The sequence below is a fragment of the Adiantum capillus-veneris genome, chromosome 1 (genome assembly GCF_014529385.1).
Source record: "Adiantum capillus-veneris isolate H3 chromosome 1, ASM1452938v2, whole genome shotgun sequence".
In the NCBI taxonomy this organism is placed as follows: Eukaryota; Viridiplantae; Streptophyta; class Polypodiopsida; order Polypodiales; family Pteridaceae; genus Adiantum; species Adiantum capillus-veneris.
The window spans coordinates 189,283,796-189,308,002 of record NC_140931.1 but is presented as its reverse complement, the minus strand read 5'-3'; positions in this window follow the sequence as shown (position 1 = coordinate 189,308,002).

Below are 24,207 nucleotides of genomic sequence, written 5' to 3'. Positions count from 1 at the left end.
TTAGAGTAGATTATTGAAATAAGTGCTTGAATATTTAATAATGACTTAATTTTTTTCTCACACTCTAATAGAGACTTATTTTGTCTAAATTGTTTGCAATTTTTTGCAGTTTATTTTCTTATCTCTATAATTATTTTTATTTATTTTAAGCTTGAAATTCTACTAATTTTCTATAATGAAATATTTAAGCTTAAAATTTTCTATAACTAAATAAAAAATATAATAATGTTAAGTCTATAATAATTATCACTAGTTCTTTGAAGCGAGTTTTAGGCTATTTTTCTTCACAATTTTTTGCAATTTTTTACTAAACTTAGTCAAAATAACGAACAAAATCATAGCCAAAAAGTATACAAAGTTTTAATTTTATCCTTAAACTTATAAGCATCTTAAGATAAATAAGAATCAACAAAACTCTATAACAATAATTAATTGTGATCAAATAGGCATTATGAAAACCTGAATTCAACAAAACGTCCGTCATGGTGACCCGCTAACATTGGCGTCGTTGCCGCGTATAGTGATCCTTAGGTGGTGAGTGATCTAGTCTTAGCTTTTTACTTTAGAGACCTTTGATTTTGATTTCCATTCCATTTACACTTTAGCAGTCAGGCAGCTAGACACGAGGTGTAGTACTTGGTAGAGGCTAGAAGTCAAGGAATTGGTAGATCTATTCTTGAGAGGTATTGGGAGTTGTGAGTGAGATACAAAGGCATTTCATGATGCCCTTCTTTTTATGCTTTGAAAGTATTGTTCCATCATCTGTTTTTCTTTCTGTTTTGCACCATTTGTTAGTTTTTGTTCATAGGATTCATTTTATTACTTAGGAGTAGGTTAGTTAATATCTAAACCTATCAAATTGGGCAAAAAGGATCAGGGAGAAAAACTGTCCAAACCATATTTTGGTAGCCAAGACCATAAAATTTGAACTTTTAGAAATTTGATGGTTAGAACTCAAAAGTAGATACAAACCCAAAAATAAGTGCAAAAAGGGGTAAACCAAGCTATGGAGAGCTGATCTGGAAAGTTTCAGGCCAATTGGTGCAGAAAGATGGATCGCAATTCATGACCCCTTGTGACATTTCGACCAAAAACTAATACCATTGAGTTCAGTGAGGTTATAGATCAGTGGATATGTACTTTTGGTGAAAAATTGACACATAAAACTCATCCAAATCAAGAAAGTAGGAAAACCCTTCAAAGTTCTTGGAAATTGACCAAAATTTGGGCCTTTTTGACTTTTTGGAATCCAAACCCAAAATAAGCGGAAATCTAACCTCTATAGGGTGCATGCATACAACTGACTAAATTTCATATGCAGAAGTGGTCATGGATCGTGATCCATGACCCCCTTGATCATCTCCAGCTGCGATTTGATCAGTGACCTCCTGAGAGGAAAAATAGGTCACTAACGAAAATGGCATGATGTATGGTCAAAAGTCAAGCTTTGCCGCATTCTTTTTGGCTTGAGTCCATTATGTGTGCCACTTATGTACTTAACAGGTGTCCTACGAAAGCTTTGTAGTCTATTACTCCATATGAAGCATGGCATGATAGAAAGCCTTCTATTGAGCACATGCGTGTTTTTGGATGTTTGGCATATGCTTTGGTGCCACAAACACCACGCAGAAAATTGGATGATAAGGCTGTCAAATGTATTTTTGTTGGTTATAGTGTTGAAAGCAAAGGTTACAGGTTATATCATCCACAAACAAAGCGTATTTTGGTTTCATGGGATGTAGTGTTTGTGGAAGATTCTGTTCAGCCCTTGCTGTCATGTACTAGAGACAGTAATGTAAGCTCACAGGACATTTATGACACTTTGTTGCCTCTTTTCAGTGGTGGAAATACGAATGTAATTTCCAATGAGGCAAATGTACATCCTATGGGGGTTTCTGAAAATGTTACAGATCAACCTATTACTGATGCAGATGTACATGATGTACTTGATGAGGAAAGGGCTGAAAATGAGCAGGCTAGAGGTATGCCAAAATGGCTGGTGCACACTTTGTGTGACAGTAAATTGGATGCACCTTTGTCTAGTTGTACTCGTTCAGGCTCTGGCCATGCATCTTATGCATCAGATTGTTATGCATTGGCTGTGTCTAGCTTACATGATGTTGAGGAGCCTCTATCTTTTGATGAAGCATAGAATTCAAAAATTGGATGGCTACCATGCAATCAGGATATGATGCACTTATAGAAAATGACACATGGACTTTATGTGATTTTCCTCCTGGCCAAAAGGGCATTGGTACGAAGTGGGTTTACAAGTTGAAACGCAAGCCTATGGTGAATCGACTTGTTGCAAAGCAAAAAGGCATAGATTATGAAGAGACTTTTGCTCCCACTTGTCGTATGACTACTGTGCGTTTTCTATGTGCATTGGCAACTCATTTTGGTTGGGATGTACATCAATCAGATATTGTTACTGCTTTCTTGAATGGGGACATATTTGAGGAAGTTTATGTAACGCAGCCTCGTGGTTTTGTCATAAAAGGACAAGAGGACAAAGCGTGCAGATGTAAGAAGGCTTTGTATGGGTTGAAGCAATCTCCTTGTGCTTGGTATGAGAAAGCTGACACTCATTTGGTTAAACGAGGCTTTCGTAACAGTCCAACAGAAAGCACATTGTATGTAAAGTGTGAGGGTTATGTACTTCTCATTGTGGTTCTTTATGTCGATGATTTGTTGATCACTGGACCAAATGAGAGACATATTGCTGAATTTAAGGCTGATTTGAATGCTACTTTCAAGATGAAAGATTTGGGGCTGCTGCATCATTACTTGGGTATACAGTTTAAGCAGTGTGACGGTGGTATTGCCTTGTGTCAGAAAAGTTACATAGAGACATTGCTATGTAAGTTTGGACTTGAGGATTGCAAACCTATTGCCACTCCCATGGAAACAGGTTTGAAGTTGAGTCTAGATGATGCTGGCGATCCTGCTGATGTCACTCTTTACCAAACTGCTATTGGCTGCCTCATTTATGTATGCAACACGAGGCCAGATATTCAGTTTGCAGTCTCATAGGTCAGCAGATTTATGCATAGCCCAGGGTCTAAGCATTGGCAGGCTGTCAAGAGGATTTTCCTCTACCTTAGTGGCACTTTCTATCTTGGCTAGTTTTATCCCAAGGGGGGATCATTGCCGCCAGACTTACATGCTTTTTCGGACTCAGATTGGGTTGGTTGTTTTGACAGACGAGTGTCCACAAGTGGATTTTGTTTCATGCTTGGCAGTTCATGTATATCATGGTTGAGCAAGAAGCAACCTACTGTGGCCACTCCGAGTTGTGAGGCTGAGTACAGGGCAGTCTTCACAGCTACGGTTGAGTGTGTATGGCTCAGACGCCTTATGGCTGATTTGGGTGTTGGACAGGACACTGCCAACACTATCTACACTGACAGTCATAGTGCATTGGCAGTTGCGAGGAACCCAATTTTCGTGCCTTGAGCTTCCTTCGTCTTCTCCAAGCTGTGTACGTTTCTTGTAACCCTAATTCCAACATGCACAAAGCTAAAGTTTGTGCTTTATGAATTGAATATGGGTGTCCATGGTGATACCTATGACACTCATAGTATGGTTGTTTGGATATTATGTTTAGCAAGTGCATCGTCTTGGTTGTTATATTTTCATTTATGTGCAATATGAGCGGCTAACAATGTCCATACACTACTACCAATTATTCCTTCCCCCATGTTCATGAGAACATCATGGAGTCTATGCATAGGAGAGTAGGAACTACAGATGTAGCTAAAGATAGTAGTGCTAGTTTTGGTAATAATAGTTGTAATGATGCGACCTAGTTAATACCACATATACTTTCATGTATTTAATTCCACATGAATGATCTTCTTTGTCTCTTTGACTTCTTGAAGACTTGGTGAAGAAATCTACTATGCATCTCTTTCAGATTTGTACATTGCCAAGGAAGTTTAAGAGAATATTATATATGGACATTAAACTTTGAATTCTTCTCTTGTTAGATGTATGCTTTGAGGTTCATACATTGCCAGATGTTCAAGCTTAAAGTTGAGACTTTGTGAAACTTATGTATATTTTTTGGTGTCTATTGCATGTAAAATGTGTGCCTTTTGGTTTAGTATTTTGTTTTATTAAAAAAGGCTCTGGATTAAATGTCAAAAGATTGCAAAAATTGTTTTGATTACAAAAGCTTGAAATCAGAAGCTCGCTAAAAAAACACACTCGATTTTGACTAACAGAGCAGGTGTAGACTTATATCCACCAAGTACTTTTATACAAGTTGTGGAAATCAAAGTTTCAGTTCAATTTGCTATCGATTGGAAGATTGGATGCACCATAAAAGGTAACGTCACAATTTTGCAAGTGTAATTTCTTGACATATTTGCAGTCATGCAAGTTATATCAAAATAGAAATCATGTTGTTAGGTCATATTTTGACAGAAGGAATTTTCAATCAAGGAACTTTACCAAACCTTTGAGCCAATTTTGGAGGAAAATCTTTGTGATACTTCATCAAAGAGATCTCATACCTATATGGCTGAGGGATCCGTATGAGTTTCAAGGAGGAAACAAAAATGGGAGTAGGACCATCACAAAGAACACCAAATACTAAACGTTTGCATTTACAGTACCAGTTTGAAAACAAACAGGGTGCTAAAATCTATAAAGATGGTATGGATCATTACTGTGTGAAAATAGAAGAAAGACCTAGTGAGCTTAAGCTCATAGTTCCCGTAGATTATAGTGGCCATTGATACTTTGACGAGGAAGGAAACATGTATTTAGTTGTGCATAAACACTTTATTGTGGACAAGTGGGGATTGACAAGCATGAAGGAGAAGGTTGATGTCGAGCCTGAAGAGAAGCCGCCAAATCTAGACATTTCAAGTACAAAGCTTAGGCGAGTGAATGTGGCTACTCAAGTCAACACTAACAACACACATGTGGGCTTGTATAAGTATGATAATAGAGAGAAAATGCTCTATTATAGGTATGATGAATCCAATGTGAGAGAATTGACAGAGCACAAATGCTTGTATGTGTTCACGTACAAAGTGGAGAAAGATACTGAGGTAATCATGCTAGACAAGTATGACTGGAGATACTTTGTAGTAAACCACAAAGAGCTTGAGGGATATACATACTTTGGGGGACCACTCCATAAGTACTATGTCACCCCCAGCATGCATAGGCCAATTGTCTCTAAAACGAGGCCAGAAACTACGAGAGTGAGTCCGTCGAGAACCCAAGTGGAAGATTGTTTTAGTCGACCACATTTTTCCAACCCTGGACCGATAGGATCCTTAAGTTCAAGGGTTCCTATGTCCATGCATCAAGGTAGTGATATTCTAGATACAATTTTTAGCACAAGGGTGTCTGATACTAGAACCGAGGGTAGAGAGATGCAACCTGAGGAGAGAGTTATCAAATGAACTCCCTCTGGAACACCTATCAGTGGATATGAGGTAAGAGACCTTAAAGTAGGAGAGCCTAGAATTATGAGAATGGTAGCCTAAGTGCGGGCCGAATGTAACCTTATCAATTGGTGAAGTGTGTGTCCAAAAATATAGCGGATCGAGAGATCCATATGCGCATGTTTCCATATTTAAGCAAGTCTTAAGAGTGTAACAAGGCACGGATTTCCATATGCAATAGAAGGATTTGGTTTGACATTGGAAGGAATGGCGTTGACTTGGTTCCAACCACTAAATAGTCAAGATTTTTTAAACATTGATCAACTCTTGCAAGAGGTCGAAGAAGTGATTCAATGACTGAATCAAACATATAGACAGAATCCCAATCTGAGAGTGTAGAAACCACAAGCAGTCAATGCTCCAAGAATGTTAAAGTGGTGTGCCATCAAGCAAAAATACACCAATCATGATACAAATGAGTGCTTTCACAACCATAATTATGTGAGGCAAAGGCCATATGGAACTCCAATGACAATTTCCACCACCTCTGATGTACCAGATTAGACCCAATAATGCCGCACAAGGAGGAGATAAACCGCAACCTGTATTGAGCCAACAGCCTCCTTTGCCTCATGACAATTTAGCTATTGTTCGATACGCACAGCCAGCCGAGCCACTCATGATTCAATCAATGATGCCACCAATTATTTATTACGAGAAACCTGCAAAACCCTTGTGAGAGAACCCGAGGGTGTAACATATGTTGCCGAGGATAGTCCATTTTTGGGCAAGCACAAATGAGGCTACAAAACCTTCATGTGTGGCTCAAATAGCTAGAAACCAATTTACAATGGATGAAAATATTCTCATGTTCATAGCAAAGCAAAATTATAAACTGAGAGGATATCCTCCTAGGACAAGATAGTTGATGGGAGCACCACCAAGTGCCTAGCACGAAGGTTCATGCTATGAATGTGGAGGTGACCATTGGGCACGAGGTTATCCACACAAGGGTCAACAAACAAAAATCTTTGGATTATGTGGTGATTGTGGAAAGGATCATCTACTCCAACATTGTGCTAAGAATCTACACAACATCGGAAAAGTGATTGTGAATGTCATTGGAGTTATCTTGGAGTTTTTACCTTGTTCAAGCGGATCCAAGTTAGAGCCGATAGTTCCTGTCAAAGTGGTGACTAAAGCTCAAGCTCAGGAAGTAGCCAAAAATGAGCCAATAGTGGATGAGTTGAAACTTCTAGAACAAACCAAATTTGAAAGTGGGCCAGTGAGGACTCAACAAAAACTGTGGAAAGCAAAACAAAACAGAATAAAACAAAGAGTCTAAGGGAAAAGATAGCTTTGGAGATTGAACTAAATCAAACAAAGGAACATCTCAGACGTGAACATGAGATTAAATAAAACTCCAAGGGAACGAAAGAGTCAAAGACTATATCAGGAAGATCAGTCTTGGTTGAATTAGTGAACAAGCATTTTGATGCTATGTTGCAAGCCTACGAGGCAAGGTTGAAGAGCAATCAAACATTGGAACAAAGATTGCTTACCTACCTGCATCTTGAAAAGGAAACCTACCAAATGAATGAAAATGTGCAAAACTCTCATAGAGATGGCTCAGCCAGAAACATTGAATACCCCTGAGCAAGCAGTGCATGTGCCAAAAAAGAAAAATGCAAGTGCACTCAAGGAAAACAACACAAACAAGACAACCATAGTGGAAAAAGAAGAACCTTTGGATACGAGGGTTGTTGCGCACACAACAAATGAGGCCAAATCTCACAAGATGCCACTAATTCCTAAAGTGGACAAGCCTTGGCCACAATCACTATGGGACACAATCAAAAATCGAAAAGACAGAAGTGCCAGGTTGCTGTCCGCATCAATTTGGAGATAAACATGGATCATGAGATCTATCTTGGGGATATACACTCTTTATATGGAGATGCAGGGATAGAAGCATCCGTGGAGAGTAAGCCAGTGACCATAAGGACTTTACCTTCCTTTGTAGGGGAGCACGAGACAAAATCCAAAGTCAGAATTGTGCCATCTCATTAGAGTCTGATTCCATAGATGATGGATACAAAAAGTTTGCACTTTTTATTGTCTTCCCCTATAAGATGCACCATTACTCTTACAGAACTTCTAAAAATTAGACCACATTTGTGGCGACAAATGAGCAAAAACCTGGAAAAAATGGGGCTAAAAATCCCTCAAAAATCCATCCACACGATAAACTTGTAGAGGAAATTTTGAAAACAAATCAACCAGAGAAACCCAAAGCAGAGCTTGTCAGTAAATAAGGTGGGTGATTACTCCAAAAATGAAGAACGGAACACCACCTTACTGCTAGAGTACAAGGGAGTAAAGACAATAGCAATCCTAGACAATGGAGCCGGAGTAACCATTGCTACCAATGGAATCTGGGAGAAATGGAGAAGACCAGCTTTTATGAAAACACGCATGAAGTTGTAACTAGCAGATGAATATGTAGAGAGACCCTTGGGGATGCTAGAACAAGTTATTGTATCCTCTTGTGGAATAGAGTACGAGCACAATTTTGTTGTAGATGACTTCGAAAAGGGCAACAACTTTGAGGTTATTTTGGGATGACCATTCATGCATCAACTCAAAATAGTTCAAGATTGGGGCTATGACCATCTCTACCTACGGAATAAGGGTATCACAGCCAGGGTCAGCACAAAGAACCATAGTTACAAAGATGTGAACCAAACCCTAGTAGAAGACTTTGGTGTAACTGCGGATTATGGAACACAAATGCCTACTTGGTTAATGAAAAACATGCATATTTGGATGTGTAAAGCATCTGAGTGTGAAAGACTAAGAAAGGAAGAGTGCGTTATAGAGCACCCATTAGAAGATAGTTACCATGTAAAAGAACCATTTCTAGAGGATTTATTTGAACCCTTTGGATGGGAGCAAATAAAGGTAAATCTAGATCAACCATGGCAAGTGTTTCTCGAGGGTACAAGAGGCTTATGTTGGAACATGGAAAAAGAGATTCCAAGCCGCAACGTGATCATGGGGTTGTATGCTTGCATCATGTTTTTGCCCTCACAGTATCTAAACCTTTCGAGGAGGCATCCATGACCCGGTTCTTCGAGATGGATTCTACCATATTCAAACCCATGAAGAAGGATTTGTATATTGCCCAACATATTGTCTTTTAAAGCACATTGATGAACAATCCTTTTTGGGATTTGGTAGTCCAAGCGAAGATTGAGGCCCGAGCAAAGATATTTAGACACCTCACGAAGACGCTGGAAAAAAGAACATTTGACTACTAAAGACACCAGCAAATCATAGTAAAGACTAGCTGATGCCAAAGCTAACGACAAAGCCAAAACCAAAGACAAATATGAAAAGTCAAACACAGCTTGCACGAGGGCATGCAAAGACTAGGAAGGGGGAAATGTTGGAAGATTGGACTAGATGGGCGCCCTCCTAGTCAACCCCTTCATCATGAGCCCTAAAATTTTGACATCCCACCATTATTTTTTCAAAAAATCTTTGCAATTGTATGAGAGTCTTTGATTTTAGTCAGATGATCTCTGAGCCAATTCATGTAAAGTCCGAGTTGTAAAGTCTTATTTTGGTTCGAAGTCTTGTAAAGTCGGCCACTGACCAAGAAAGCCCTAGGTATGAAGCTCAATTTTTGTCATTATCATTATCAAAAGGTTTTATGAGTTTTGGAGCGTATGATTGAGAGTGGCTACTCTCACGCGCTTTGTAATCAATTTATCTTGAGCTATGATAATCCAATTTTGATTCCAAAACTTGCATTGTGTTCCTTGTCTACTGCTCTTTTATTTGAGTGTAATCGTTGTCAATTTTGCTATGGTTCATGACTACACATTAGCAAGCTAAATTGGTTGCTTTGAGTGCGTTAATGATTGTTGACATTTTGACCATAGAAAAGTGTTCCTAGACCATAGGGAAACCTTTCTGGTGTATGTTCTGTTGCAGTTTTCAGAACCTTGATCATGATGGATCGTGATTTTGGTACTTTGTCAAATTGCAACCAAACTTGGTAGGATAGTGCCTCTAGGTGTCTTATACCTCCTCTTAAAGTTTTGTTGCATTTGGACTAGTGCCAAAATAGCGTGACATAGGACATAGACAGTTTGCCTCACCTTACTTCAATTTTTTTTAATACCTAGGCATTGGATCAGATCATTAAGGATTGTATCAGATTGGTCTCATTTTTTTGAAGACGAGTAATGTAACATTTCTTTTCATTTCTCTCTCCCTTCTCCCCCTTCCACTACGCTTTGCTATAGAGGCGGACATTCACGAAGCTTTTTAGTGATATTATCATCTATGAGTGTGGAAAGCCAGTAATAGTGACAGTGGATACAAGTCCGACAGGAATTGGATGGGCAATAGGGCGGGATGACGAAGAGGGACATAGGCATGTGGTAAGGTTTGGAGCCAAGGTTCTAAGTACTCGACAAAGGAACTACCCACAGATAAAACGGGAGTTGTGGGGCATGCTTACAGCACTAAAGTGTGAAAAGGAGTACTTGATTGGAGCATATGTGGTTGTGGAAACAGCTTGTCTGCCACTCCTTGGAATGGTTTCATCATAAATATATAAATTAAAATATATATATATATATATATATATAAAATAGTAAACAATTAATATTGTATATTTTATTTTATATAAATGTATTAAATTAATTCATTGACATTATAATAAATAGTGTTTTATAATTAATTCAATATATTATAGATATTATTCATTTTATATATTAATGCACATGCCATAAAATATAATATCTAACTTTACCAAATGATTTTCTCATATTAAACTGATCATTTAATATGGGAAGATAAAAGGGAAACAAGAGTTAGGATACAGATATGTGCTTCTAGACCTATCTCAACAGGGGACCAAAAGGAGAAATGGTTGCATCTCAATAGGGGTCCAAAAGAAGACGGTCTACCAAAGAGCAATGTGCCATAAGTGCTTCTAGATTTACCTCAGCAAGGGACCAAGAGGAGAGATGGTTACATCTCAATAGGGGTTCAAAAGGAGGTAGTCTATCAAAGAGTAATGTGCATCTAATGGAGCTTAAAAGACCTTAGGGTTAGCTTCATTAAAGACCTCCAAAAGTTAGTGTTAAAAAGTCATTTGACTCTCTTGATGGGAGAATCTATAATATAAACGCCTTTTGGAGGGGGGACCGGCTCCAAGTAAATCCGGTCCTCAACTATTGTCATGTTCTCTAATACTCTCTCTCTTGCAAAAGTCTTGTTCATGCCAAGTTGATCAAGTACTATGTTTATGTTGCAACCATCAATTAAGTTCACCCTCTATGTTCTCAAAGTGATATCACAAAAATTCTCACTTAATTATTTCTCTTTGTTCATAGGCCATTTCCATTACATTGGTATCAGAGCGTTTGGTTTCTCTTTTCTTGCTTAAGAAGAGGGTCCTTAAGTAGCCTATTAATGGTTGATTTTGTTAATTATATTAAGGTAAGTGGACTAGGATCTATTATCGGTTTTGTTAAGCCCACTATGTGGGATATGGTGTACACCTCGGGAGATTTGGTGTTAATAATGGGGTCTTTTTAGACTTGCCTACGACTTTACCATTATTGAGCCCAACAAGGGGCGAGAAAAATTTCAAGCCCATGGAAAACAAGGATCAAAATGAAGCTAAAGGGAAGAGCAATGCTCAAAACTCTTCCCAAGGCAACACCAACACCAACAACAACAAGGCTAAGAAGAATGGAGCTTACAAAGGTAAAAATAAGCTCTCTCCCAAAGAATTAGAGGCCTTTCATAAAGACCATAAATGCTTTAAGTGTGGGGATCAAGGACATGGTTATTGTTCTTGCCCCAAAAGAAATGTACTCAACTCCTACAGCTTCCATGGTTGAAGCTCCAAAAGAGGATACTCATTGCAAAGGGTCATACCTCTCCTATGCTTGGGGAAAAAGAAGCATGATGCCTTTATTCTCTTTGACCTTGTCTCTACTCACAACTTCATATCAATGGAGTTGGCCACTAAGTTGGGCATTCAAGCTTTTGAGATGGGAGATACTATAACTACCGATGCAGCTTTCATGGAATAGCAAGCCTCTGTTACTCCCTTGATTGGGAAGTTGAGGCTTCATGTCCAAAGCTACATCGACAAAGAAGACTTTTTTTAAACTCTCCTCTCCAACATGAGGATGTTATCCTAGGGGCACCATGGTTCAACCACATGGCTTCCAACATGAAGTTCCCTAAAAGGAGAATCACCTACAGGGAAAAGAGCATGTGCATAGATGCTAATGATTTAGGGAACACCATATCCCTGGTAAATACGCTTGCTTTTGATAAGTCAATGAAAAGCTCTATTTTTGCGTATATATTTTTTATTAGAGAATCTGTAAATGATTCTAATGTTTTCACAAGTAGCAAAAAGGGAATCAAGAGGAATAGAGTTGTCTAATTTCCTAAATGAATTCCAAAATGTTTTCATAGATGACATCCCTAGTGGGCTACCTCCAAAACGAGGGGATGATGACCATGCAATAGAGCTTCTACTAGAAAGCTCACCACCTAATAAACCTCCTTATTGAGTTTCACAAGCTCAACAAGAGGAGATCATGAGACAAGTGCATGAATTGGTGGAAAAAGGGATGGTGAGGCCTAACTCCTTTTCATAATGTTCACCAATACTTTTAATGCAAAAGAAAGATGGCACATATCATATGTGTGTCGACTATAGAGCACTAAATAGGATCACTTTATAAAAAAAGATTTTATGTGCCGCGGGTAGAAGATCTATTTGATAAGCTACAAGTTTATGCCTGACAAATGCTCCAGCTGCTTTCAAACTCACGATGAACAAAAATCTTCAGGCCACTCAAATTCTCTTGAGCAGTACAAGTACACCTCCAGGTAATTTTTCAAGTTGTGAGAGAATAAGCTTTTCATTAATAAAAAGAAAAGAGATTCAATATTTAGGTCACATTATCTCTCAAGATGGTATCTGTATGAATCCATCAAAGTTGGAGGTAATAAAAGCATGGCCTAATCCAAGGAATCTACATGAGCTAAGAAGCTTTATTGGTATGTGTGCATACTATAGACGCTTCATAGCAAAATTTTCTCAAATATCAGGACCATTACATGACTTACCAAAAAAGATCATTAAGTATTCATGGACTGCTAAGGAGAAAAATTCTTTTGACAAGCTCAAAGAGAAGCTTACCTCTCAACCAGTCCTTATGCTTTCGGATCTCTCAAGCCATTTGAGGTCCAATGTGATGCTTGTGGTGATTGCCTTGGAGCATTCTTGCTTCAAGAAGGGCATGCCATAGCATATGAGAGCCAAAGGCTCAATACGGATGAACGGGTCTTGGGCATTTATGAGAAAGAGCTCTTAGCTATTCTACATGCCCTAGACACATGGAAGCACTATTTATTCGGGACTCCATTCATCCTACGAATGGATCACAAAGCCTCAAGAACTGCATGACGCAAACCAAGCTCTTCGACAAACAAATGAGGTGGACAAATTTTCTTTCGCAATTTAAATTTCATATTGCTCACATTGTTGGCAAGCACAATCAAGTGGTCGATGCACTTTCACAACAGCCAAGGATAAATGTGGTGTCTATAGCAACTCACAATGATCTATCTTTTATGATAGATGAGTATGCTACTGACCAAGACTTTAAGTAGGTAATTACAGCCTTTGCATTAGGGAAGAAAAAAAGAACCATTCCCCTTGAAGGATGGTTATCTTCCAAACGGCAATAGGCTATGTGTTACTCACCCATACAATAAGAAAGTCATGTATGAATCTCATGCTTCTCCTTATGCGGGGCAAAGAGGGATTCCATAATCTACTCTTTGAGGAGTAGAAATGTATTTATGTTGGTCTACCATGAAAAGTAAACATACAAGAGTATGTTTCAAAATGTGTGGTATACCAAAATTGAAGTTTGATCGAGGGAAGCAACTTGGTTTGTTTCAGTCGACATGCTTAGCAAGCAAACACACTCTATGCCTGTCAAAAAGCCTATTAAGGCACATCAAACGGCAACCCTCTTTAAATCTCAAATTTTCAAGTATCATGGCCTGCCAACATCCATAGTGTCAGACAAAGATCCTAGAATGACCAGTAATTTCTAGAAGGGTTTCTTTGAGAATCTAGGAAGTAGATTAAATTTCTTTTTTGGTCTATCATCCACAAATGGACGACCAAAGTGAAATAATTAGTCTAACGATTCTTGAATCTACTAAAAGCCTACGTCATGAAAGTAGATCAACGTTCTCATTGAGAGAATTACCTACCTCTTATAGAGTATGCGTACAATGACATTGTACATACTTCTATGGAGAAAGCACCTTTCGAGGTTAGGTTATATCCATCTCATAGCAAAGGCAAAAAGGGTTGCTGCTAATAAGCACAGAAGAGCCTTAGCCTTTAAGAAAAATGATTGGGTCTTACTAAAGTTTCTCAAGGCTCGTCTAAGGCATACTGCGGGCAAGAATCCTACGGGCCACCAAGAGTATTATGCTAAACTAGAAAAAAAATACTATGTTCCTTTTAAATTCTTAAGCCAATCAATGAGATGGCTTATCAAATTAAGTTTCCCAACTATTGGCTCATTCACAATGTTAACCATGTGAGCCTACTCAAGCCTTACAAAGGAGAGCCACAAAAAGAACCAATAATTGAGGATCCGCCAGAGATCAAAGATTAAGAAGAGGTGTTGCAGCCCGAATCTATTCTTCGACACGAAGACAAGGTACTAAGAAACGGTAAGATTATCCAATGATATCTTGTTAAGTTGAAGAATTATCCTTTTAAAGATGCTAGATGGATGCAAGGAACCTAGCTTAAGGATAATATGAACCTTGTCAATGCTTAGAATGCTAAACTAGAGTAAGCAAATGAAAGTATATTTTAAATGAACAATGTTTTTATCTTATGAGACTCATGCTCTTTCTTTTATTATGCACAAAATTTAAGAAGTATGCATGCTTAGGATCATGTTTGTGGAGACGAAGTCTCCCAAACACCAAGTAGAACTTGTCACTCTACTTTGGAAGTATGATATGGACTAAAGAGCGGACATGCTTGCGGCAGCTAAGTCTCTCGAGCACCAAATAGATTAGTCGTCCATTTTGGAATGATGTCGTAGGGTAAAAAGGGATCCTCTATCCGCTAAGAAACATGGACTAATGACTGAGCTTATTTTCTCTACCTCATAGTCAAGGACGACTATGATTTCAAGAGAGAGGTAATGTCATAAAATATAATATCTAACTTTACCAAATGATTTTCTCATATTAAATTGATCATTTAATATGGGAAGATAAAAGGGGAACAAAAGTTAGGATATAGATATGTGCTTCTAGACCTATCTCAACAGGGGACCAAAAGGAGAAATGGTTGCATCTCAATAGGGGTCCAAAAGAAGACGGTCTACCAAAGAACAATGTGCAATACGTGCTTCTAGATTTACCTCGGCAAGGGACCAAGAGGAGAGATGGTTACATCTCAATAGAGGATTAAAAGGAGGTAGTCTATCAAAGAGCACATGCATCTAATGGAGCTTAAAATACCTTAGGGTTAACTTCATTAAAGACCTCCAAAAGTTAGTGTTAAAAAATCCTTTGACCTTAGTCACCTTAGGCAAGCTATGGCTTACCTTGAGGTGGGAACCCTACCCGAGCATGAGGTGCTTGTCGGCTTGCTAACTAAAGTGCTTAAAATGTTTGTGGGAACCTGGCCCAAAGCTTGAAGTGAGTTTTATGCTTAAAATGACTAAGGTTCTTGAAGTGTTCAATTCAAAGATAAACTCTCAAGAGGCATCAACGGTTTCATGCTTGATTGACTAAGTGCTTGAAGTATTCAACTCAAACCAAACGACTTAAGAAGCATAAAAGACACATGTTCAAATGATCCTTCACATGTGGCCCTCATGATATGCTTGAATCCTATTGGATAGGTTTTAAAGGGGTCCAATGAGAATCTAGATGAATAAAAATAAAAAATTAAGTTCTTTCTCTCAAAAAGAAAAAAGGGGACACATGTCCAAATGAAATAATTAAATAATAAAAGTGTGTGTGTGTGTGTGTGTGTGTGTGTGAGAGAGAGAGAGAGAGAGAGAGAGAGAGAGAGAGAGAGAGAGAGAGAGAGGTGGACCAAGAATGAGAGGGGGGTATACTTTCCCCCCCACATACACACACTCTCTCATTGTGTAGAGTGCAAAATGCAAGAGTTCCATCTCCTTCTCCAAGCTTGTTGAGAAGTTGAGAGCTTACACCAACAATCTTGGTTATGGAACGCAAAATCCAACCAAGAGCCATGCTTCAATGCTTAAGCTTGCCATCTTCTTCATATTCATTATTGGCTATTATGCTATGCTAAGCAAGAAGAGTAATGATAAGTGAGGAACTATTTCTTTCTCCTATGAATGTTTCCTCTTCCTCTTCCCTACCCTCATTCCCCCCTAGCTCTCTCCACCTTCGAAGGTGTTTGAGGCCTTGGGAATGAAGCTTGGGATAGTTAATGCTTTTTACAAAGTTCATGTTATGCTCGTGATGCATGAAGCTTTCCATCTTCATAGCATCACCAAGGTCACAAGGAACACAAAGATTGTATTGTACCAAGTCTCACTTGATGGGAGAATCTATAATACAAACACCTTTTGGAGGGGGAACCAGCTCCAAGTAAATCTGGTCCTCAACTATTGTCATGTTCTCTCATACTCTCTCTCTTTTGCAAAAGTATTGTTCATGCCAAGTTAATTAAGTACTATGTTATTGTTGCTACCATCAATTAAGTTCACCCTCTATGTTCTCAAAGTGATTTCACAAAAATGCTCACTTTAATTCTCTTAATTCCGCTATTCTCAAAGTTCGTAGGCCATTCCCATTACAACACGTTAAAGAATAAACGGTATAATAGTGTTAGATAATATTAACATAATATAAAAGAAATTAAAGATAAAGATACAAATTAATATTTTTACTAATGATTATAATATATATACATAATCAATTAAAATAAATGTATTTAATAAAGAAACTATTATTTTCATTTGCATATAAAGATCACATTTTTCATTCGTTTACCTCCTTGACGTTCAAGCTTTGCACGAGTATACACGCCGTCATCACTCTATTGTCCTTCTGGCACATCAAGTTCAACACTTGCCATACAATATACACACACCACAGCATGATTTTTGACCCCCACGACCTATATATCTCATGTTTATTACTAACTCCTGACAACCTCCTACTCAACTAAATCAATGTTATGTTTCCAAACTTAATCACATTACGAGTTGTTAATCCCCGTACGTTTAGTTAGTCTACAATATTGAATCCAAGCATTTATCTTGAATTGCATTTTATTACTGACCTTCTTTAACATATTTAGTTACTAATGATTCACAAAGAGTTGGATAGAACATCAGGTGATCGAACACTAACCGTATTGTATCAAATACTAAGGTATATTCCTTGTATCCTTATATACACTAACCTAGCCTTTTACAGTATTGTCTGGCTCTCTCTCCTACGCACCATGACACACCTCCTAATCACATTCAGACAGGAACACATAAGTACACAAACTTCGCTCACATGACTTGCTTTTCAATTTGATTTCTACGTGTATTTCAATAGTATTTGAATTTTCTTGCCTAAGTATTTGCAAATATATATCTAATAAGAGTATTTAAAACTTCTATCGCACAATCCCTCAGTCTAATATTCTGGTTTGATAAATGGTCAATTAATTTGCTTTCTTTCTAGATGCCTCTTAGAGACACCTCATATAGTTTTGCACCATGAAGTATACCCTTGGACATTTTCAAAGACGGGCCTCCTCTACTTATCTGCATTATTTTTTTTGAGCTATGAAATCTAACATCTCTAACATTGTGGTTTATACTTGCATTGTATAGCATTTTTATTGAGATCATTTCACATTCAGCCCTATAAAAACATTTTGTAACTGCCTTGCTACACACATGCACTTCAATTTGGTGTCAAACAGGTGGTAAATATGTTCTCCTTTATGTCTTGTCTAGTCCATTGGTCACAAGCACACAGATTCACCGGTTTAGGCAGTGTGTAAATACTCATCCTGCTGAAGATTCGTCGATTTAAGCAGCACCAATTGTCCGTGCAGATTCGTTGATTTAGGGCCGCACATCAACAAAATGAAGATTCATTTTTCTACACGCATCTAAATGCAGATCCGTCGATCTAGGCAGCATTAGTGCAGATTCGTTGATTTAGGCAACACATCTTATTGGAGTAGATTCATCGATTTAGGCAACACCGATCAGAAAATAATGCTAAAGTGGTTGGCCACCACTGTAACTGGTATGATTTTGTTACCGGGTATACAAAATGACGGATATTTGGATTTGGATTTGAAATGGGTATATATTTGCAGATATTTGGACTTGGATTTATATGGGATTTGGACGTGGTATATGACATTTTTCTATCCCGATAGTATTTATGGAATTGAACTTGAGATTGATGAAAATTGATTATTGAATGATGAGTGTGACCAATGATATCCTGATTCATCAAGGTATGACATATACTACTTATTCTAGTGGTATGGGACACTAGAATAGGTACCATGTGGATGATGACAGGCACATGCAATGTTGTTTTTTTTTTCTCTCTTTTCCTATGTGCTATTCTTGACAAGTATCATTTGCAGATTTCTTATCTTTATAATTGAGGACAATTGCTTTCCAACGGAGAGGTATGTTATGGGATTGATATTATACTATTTATTGCAGCTGACATGTGGAAAAGGCTTGACCGATCTAGGCCTATGCGAACGAATATATATATTTTATGTACATTCTATTATTCAAATCAAATACATGCAAGAGGAAAATGGTCACTCTTGCAGGAGGGGAGATTGCACCCAGTGTTTGCGTGCTCTTCTCTCCTCTCCTCTCTTCTCTCTCGTCGTGCCGACGTAGCACTCCACTCTAGGAGATGCATCTGCATGTTCTCTTTCGCTCTCTATCTTTCTATGTTCGTGTATCACGTGATTATGCGCTTATGGGATTGCCAGGTATGTCGATTAGTCTGGTTTATAGATTGCAACGTGTTATTTTGGTATTTTGCAGGGCAACCACGCATTTCGTTTGTAGCAGTATGTGACTTAATGAAGCCTAACAACAAAAGGGACTAATCGTACTGACGAGAACAAAGGGGCACAAATGACAGTTCAATCATCTTTCGTGATAGATATCTACAGGAGCAACCAGGGATCAAGCCAAATTCTGGTCATCATCATTGGTTCTACATGTGTTTGGCAGCTTGAAAGTGCAAGAGATGCCCATCAGTCATTCTCGAGACTAAAGTCCAAAAAGTTAGCTTGGAAAGCCAAATACAAGTCCAAATCAAGCCAAACTTTGTCAGGAGGCTATGAATAGAGAATACAAGCTAAGGGGTTTTTTTTTAATAAGTCTAACCCCTAGCCAAAGACGTAATGTTTTCAAATTTGAAGCCATCATCATCATCTACATACCTTGTACATCATGTATATGAGCTTTGGGGACAAATGGACAATGATAGCTCATAGATGGTCATCTATCACGAATAACGTCGGATAAGGCCCTTTTGAAGTGTTACTAACTTGGGGAATTAACTGGGGTTTGTCAGGCTTTAGTTAATTCATGTATCAAGTAGAGCATTATAATTATCTACACATCACACAAAAGCTAACAGTGGCACATGCGACTTTGATCGCCTTGATGTAGGAAGAAAGGAGTCACCAACGAAGAAGAGCAGACACAAATGGTAGACAAACCAATCTTCATAGGGCTACATATCGTGTCCTTGATGAGGTGGATCAAATGCTAAACATGGGTGTTGAACCTCAAATCAAAAAAGTTATCTCCCAGGTTTGGCCTAACAGACAGACTTTGTATTGGAGTGCAACTTGGCCTAAAGAAGTTGAAGGTTTAGGCAGACAATTTCTACAAAATCCTTACAAATTTGTCATTGGCTCACAAGATCTGAAAATTAATCATTCAATTCTACAGATTGTAGAAGTTGTTTCTGAGAACCAGATTGATAGAGTTACTGGAGCGAGTGATGGATGGAGCTTTATCTATCCATGATGATAAGAGTCAAGCTGAACTAGATTGGGTTCTTTCTGAATTTAGATCTGGCTTAGCCCTATAATGACAGCAACAAATGTTGTAGCTCGAGGCTTGGCAGTGAAGGACAAAAAATTTGTCATCAATTATGATTTTCATGGATCATAGTTCTTGTTGTGGTTTGACAAAAGTACAAGCAATGGAGCACAAAAGCAAAAAAGACAACAAAGACTGCATCGACATTGACAACCAGGTCATGTCAAGGATGACATGAATTCGGAGGGGGGGAGTGTTGACCCGTGGGTCAACATCAAGACATAATTCAACAAAGCCTTATTTTTTTAGAGTTATGAAATGTTGCGAATTATGGTTAAAAACATCATTTGTAATGAGTAGTTAGTCTAGTTGTAGAAGCCGGGGTGCAATGACACTTCCAGATTGTAAATACAAAGCTGTTTGACCCATTGAACTCTATTTTAGATTTAACCTATGGTAGCCTTAGTATATAAGATACCTAGGTCATTTTGTAAAGGGAACTTCTATCATAATCAAGTTTTGAGCTGCCGTCGACTGTGTGTGAGAGAGAAAGAGAGAGAGTGTGAGCTTCATCCTGGCGCTACTCCCCGCTCGTTCATCACATTGGAGATCCAATTGTACCATCGCCACAGACTCGGTGAGAGCTGCGCAACAATGCCAAGCATTCCACACGAAATGGAGCATGTGTGTTAACGCATCTACGAGCTATTTGTGGTCGTAAGTGTATCAAACGATGTCTGTTTTCTGCCTGCAATTAGTCTTAAAATCATGGCGACATAAGCTACGCATAGGTATGCATAGATTTCAATTTCTGTCACTTTTGAAATTCGGCTCTGTCTTCATACGTGTTTTCTGCAGATGGGCATGGAGTTAGGGTTTTGAGTGTAGAGGCTTTGGGACAGGTGTATCCTAGTGAGGGGATGGTGTTCCATAAGTTTCATTCGATTCTAGTATGATTTGGTGAGTTTCCTTTCGTTTGTGTATATGTGGGTTGGGTCGTGTAGTTGAGAGCAGTGAGATTCTAGATTGCGGTTTAGTTAGCCTTCCAGAGTTTTGTATGGGTGGGATGGTCTCAGCCTGACAAGCTAAACAGATTGCCTCCATGCGCCTATCATGTCATCTGTGTCCTCGATTGACACTATGTTGATCTAGGTAGTGTTGCATGCACTTTATGGGTGGTGTGATTCGTTCCCGCAACACTTGCCAAAAACCAGTTGTAGAATGCCATAGGGCTTTTCCACATATGGCGGGCACATTGTGCAGGTGTTTTCAATTGATCTATCATTTTAAGTGGGAAGAATTCTTGCAATTAGGTCTAAGCACATTATAACCTTACTTTAATATTTTTTCTACACATATCAACAATTCTTGATGCACTGGCTACTTTCCCACTACATGTGTGGATCATTTAAGTTGGACTATTTTTTTTCCATCAATGAGAGGGAGGGAGCGAGGGAGAACTCTATACATATCCATGTATTTATAGTTGTTGCACTTTGTACACCCACAAGGGAGCATGCCGTGGGAGAAGCTTCCATGGGACAGAGGGTAACAACGATTGAATGCACCGTGTGAGCTTTGAACCATCTACTTTGGGTTAGATTACTAAGGCTAGTTATGCTCTTGGGGTGAAGCTGGACTTTTACCCATGCCAATGTTTGGATAGTTTGATGCTTTTTGACACTTCTTGTTACCTTGATTGTCTAAGAATGCTTTAGAGAATCATGGCAATACAATTTTCGACATAAAATAAGAAAAAAAATGGAAAATAATTTGTAGCACCGAAAAAAATCAGAGCTTGAGCAGCTGACACATTGGGGGGAGGGAAAGAGAGAGAGAGAGAGAGAGATTATTCTACTGTGAGGCTTTTAGGAAATTCAATGAAAGCACGATAAGTTTTTGATCAGATTCATGTATGGAATGCCATCTCTTGGAGAGCGTGTTTATTGCAACACTCCCTACATGACCGCATCAAAAAGCTTTGGGTTGTTTTTAGTAGCAAATGTGAAGCAAAGGCATTTTTCTAGATGTTGTCTCTTGAAAGCATGTGGCATTGTGCAAGACATGGACATGGTTGGTAGAAATCTACATTGAAAGCATGAGGGCAAAAAATGCAAAGAAAGAGACTTCACTAAAGAAAAGGAGGAAAAGCTATTGGAGAAAGACAAGAAAAGAATGCAAGCACTGGTAGAGAAGGAGGCAACACATCAAGAAGGACAGATGCACAAAATACAAGAGCAACGATTTGAAGATAGTATGCATTCTATCCTATGGGAAAGGGGTGTTTCCCGAGGACTCCTCTTCAACCCACTTCACATTGACCAACCCTATCATGCATTTCCATGAATATGTCACATGGAGAAGCTTCATCGTTTATGACAATCCCAATAACAAGTGAGCACCTTCTTTTAAGCCCTTTTTTGGTATATACCTATCAATTTCTTAGAGTTTCTACATGAAAGATGTTTTGCCCAATCCCAACTGACACTCTCACTAAATATTTCAGCTTTTTTGATAAATTTTTGGGCCAATTTATCCATCAACACACACATTTTCATCTTGTCAAGTGAGTTGTCACCTTCCCTATATGAAGGATTTATAAACCATCCTACAAAAACATATGGTAGGGACTCTGTGTGATTAGAAACATACTCATACTATGGAATTTTACTACGAAATGGATTAGTTTTGTTTCCTTTCCTCCTTAGCATCTTACCTATTCAAGACATGAAGACTCTGCTTTTCAATGTGGCCATGTGTAAGGGTGCTCCTATATGAAGGAAAATTTTTACCCTATGCACATGGTCTAGTCCTAGCTTCAACATGGTCTCTCCTTATGGTCACACCAATCACAAGTCTCCTCTGCTCACGACTCAAATAGTATAAGGTAATTTTCCTTTAAGTTCTACAATGCTAACATGCCCTTGGCTCCTCAAAGCATCTACACAACTATCATCACCCAAAACGCATCGGATTAGACAACACGCCCAACTTGTCTATCCTCTCGTACGGCTAACCATCCAATGCTCTACTTTCAATTTCACCTATATTCATATGTACTATGGAGCATGAAAATTCAGTATAAGATACACCTATAGCACTCATTTGGTGTGCCACGGACATTTGCTTATACGGAGCTGTTGATGTAGGTGTTAGTGTAGCATGAGCAAGGCCAATATCTGCAACCTGATAATTGCAGCGAAACAACACCTGAGTGCTAGAGATTGGGCTTGCGTTGAAATTGATGCACCACCAAAAGTGCTGACTAGGTGCCTACACTTGTGCTTGAGCTTGCAGTTAGGCATGTGCTTGAAGCTTGAGAAAGAGACTAAAATTGATCAAAGCTAGATATTGAAGTAGTAACAAAAGCGGATCTATTTGACCATGGGCACATGAAAATGCCTTAATTCACGTAGAAAAATAGCCACCAACAAGCTACGATGCATAGGCTCCGAGCACCACCAAAAGTGTTGACTAGCTGCCTGCACTTGTGCTTGAGCTTGCAATTACGCATGTGCTTGAAGCTTGAGAAAGAGACTAAAATTGATCAAAGCTTGAGATTGAAGTAGTAACAAAAGCGGATCTATTTGACCATGGGCACATCACAATGCCTTAATTCATGTAGAAAAATAGCCACCAACAAGCTACGATGCATAGGCTCCGAGCGTGATGGTGTGGTGGATATGTGATGGCCACTAGCAGGCTATTATGGCACATAAGTTCTCTATGGTGTGAAGGTTGTTATCTCTGTACGATTGGGCATGTAGAGATCACATTTTACTTGGACTGGATAGGATAACAGGTGGATAAGAATGAGACATGTGTGCGTACCTCAATGGCTCCAAAAAAATGCAAAGAGGACTAGGAGCGATAACTGATCATCCTAGCATTGTGCAATTACCATAGACATGCAAGGGGGCGTTGGTATCCCCACTCAGTCCCCCCTTTTATAAAAAAGAAATGTTTAAAACTATAATTTACCCCACCAACCCTCAATGCACTATTTCCATCTTACCGTCACATGTAGAGCCTTGGCACTAAGTAACACCTATATTTAATGCGGGGGGGAGTAATGGTATTGACCGTAGGGGTTGGGGGGTGGAACCTCGAGGCGCACTAAACCTGGATAGCGGGAAAACAAGGCGCACCGTCGAGATTTGAACCCGTGACCTTGTGGTCCGGGTTTAGGGTCGCATAGGCTAACCACCTCACCCCGCGCACACATTGTGTAACCACAACCGTTTTTACGACGTAAAATCGTAAGTTGACATACATTGCCCAAGTTGTCCAAGTTTAGTGCGTGTCCAGGTTTACTTTTTGATTTGACACTTGCGGCTGCGATCTCCCCGGCCTTCGTGCGTGAACTTCTTTGCCCTTGATCCCATTACCCCTCCTCTTAAATATAGGTGTTACTTAGTGCTGACGCATGTAGAGGGACATGTGGTGGTCCTGACCAATACCCTAAACCCACAAAAATTTCAAATTTTAATCCCTGAACGTCGTTCACACCTTGGGTGGCCATCTATTAGCCCCTAAAGCCTCAAGAACAACTTACAACATTTCAAATCCCACCATCTGGCATACTAAGGAAGGTTACACACTGCCTTAATAAAAAAATTGGGTACCCA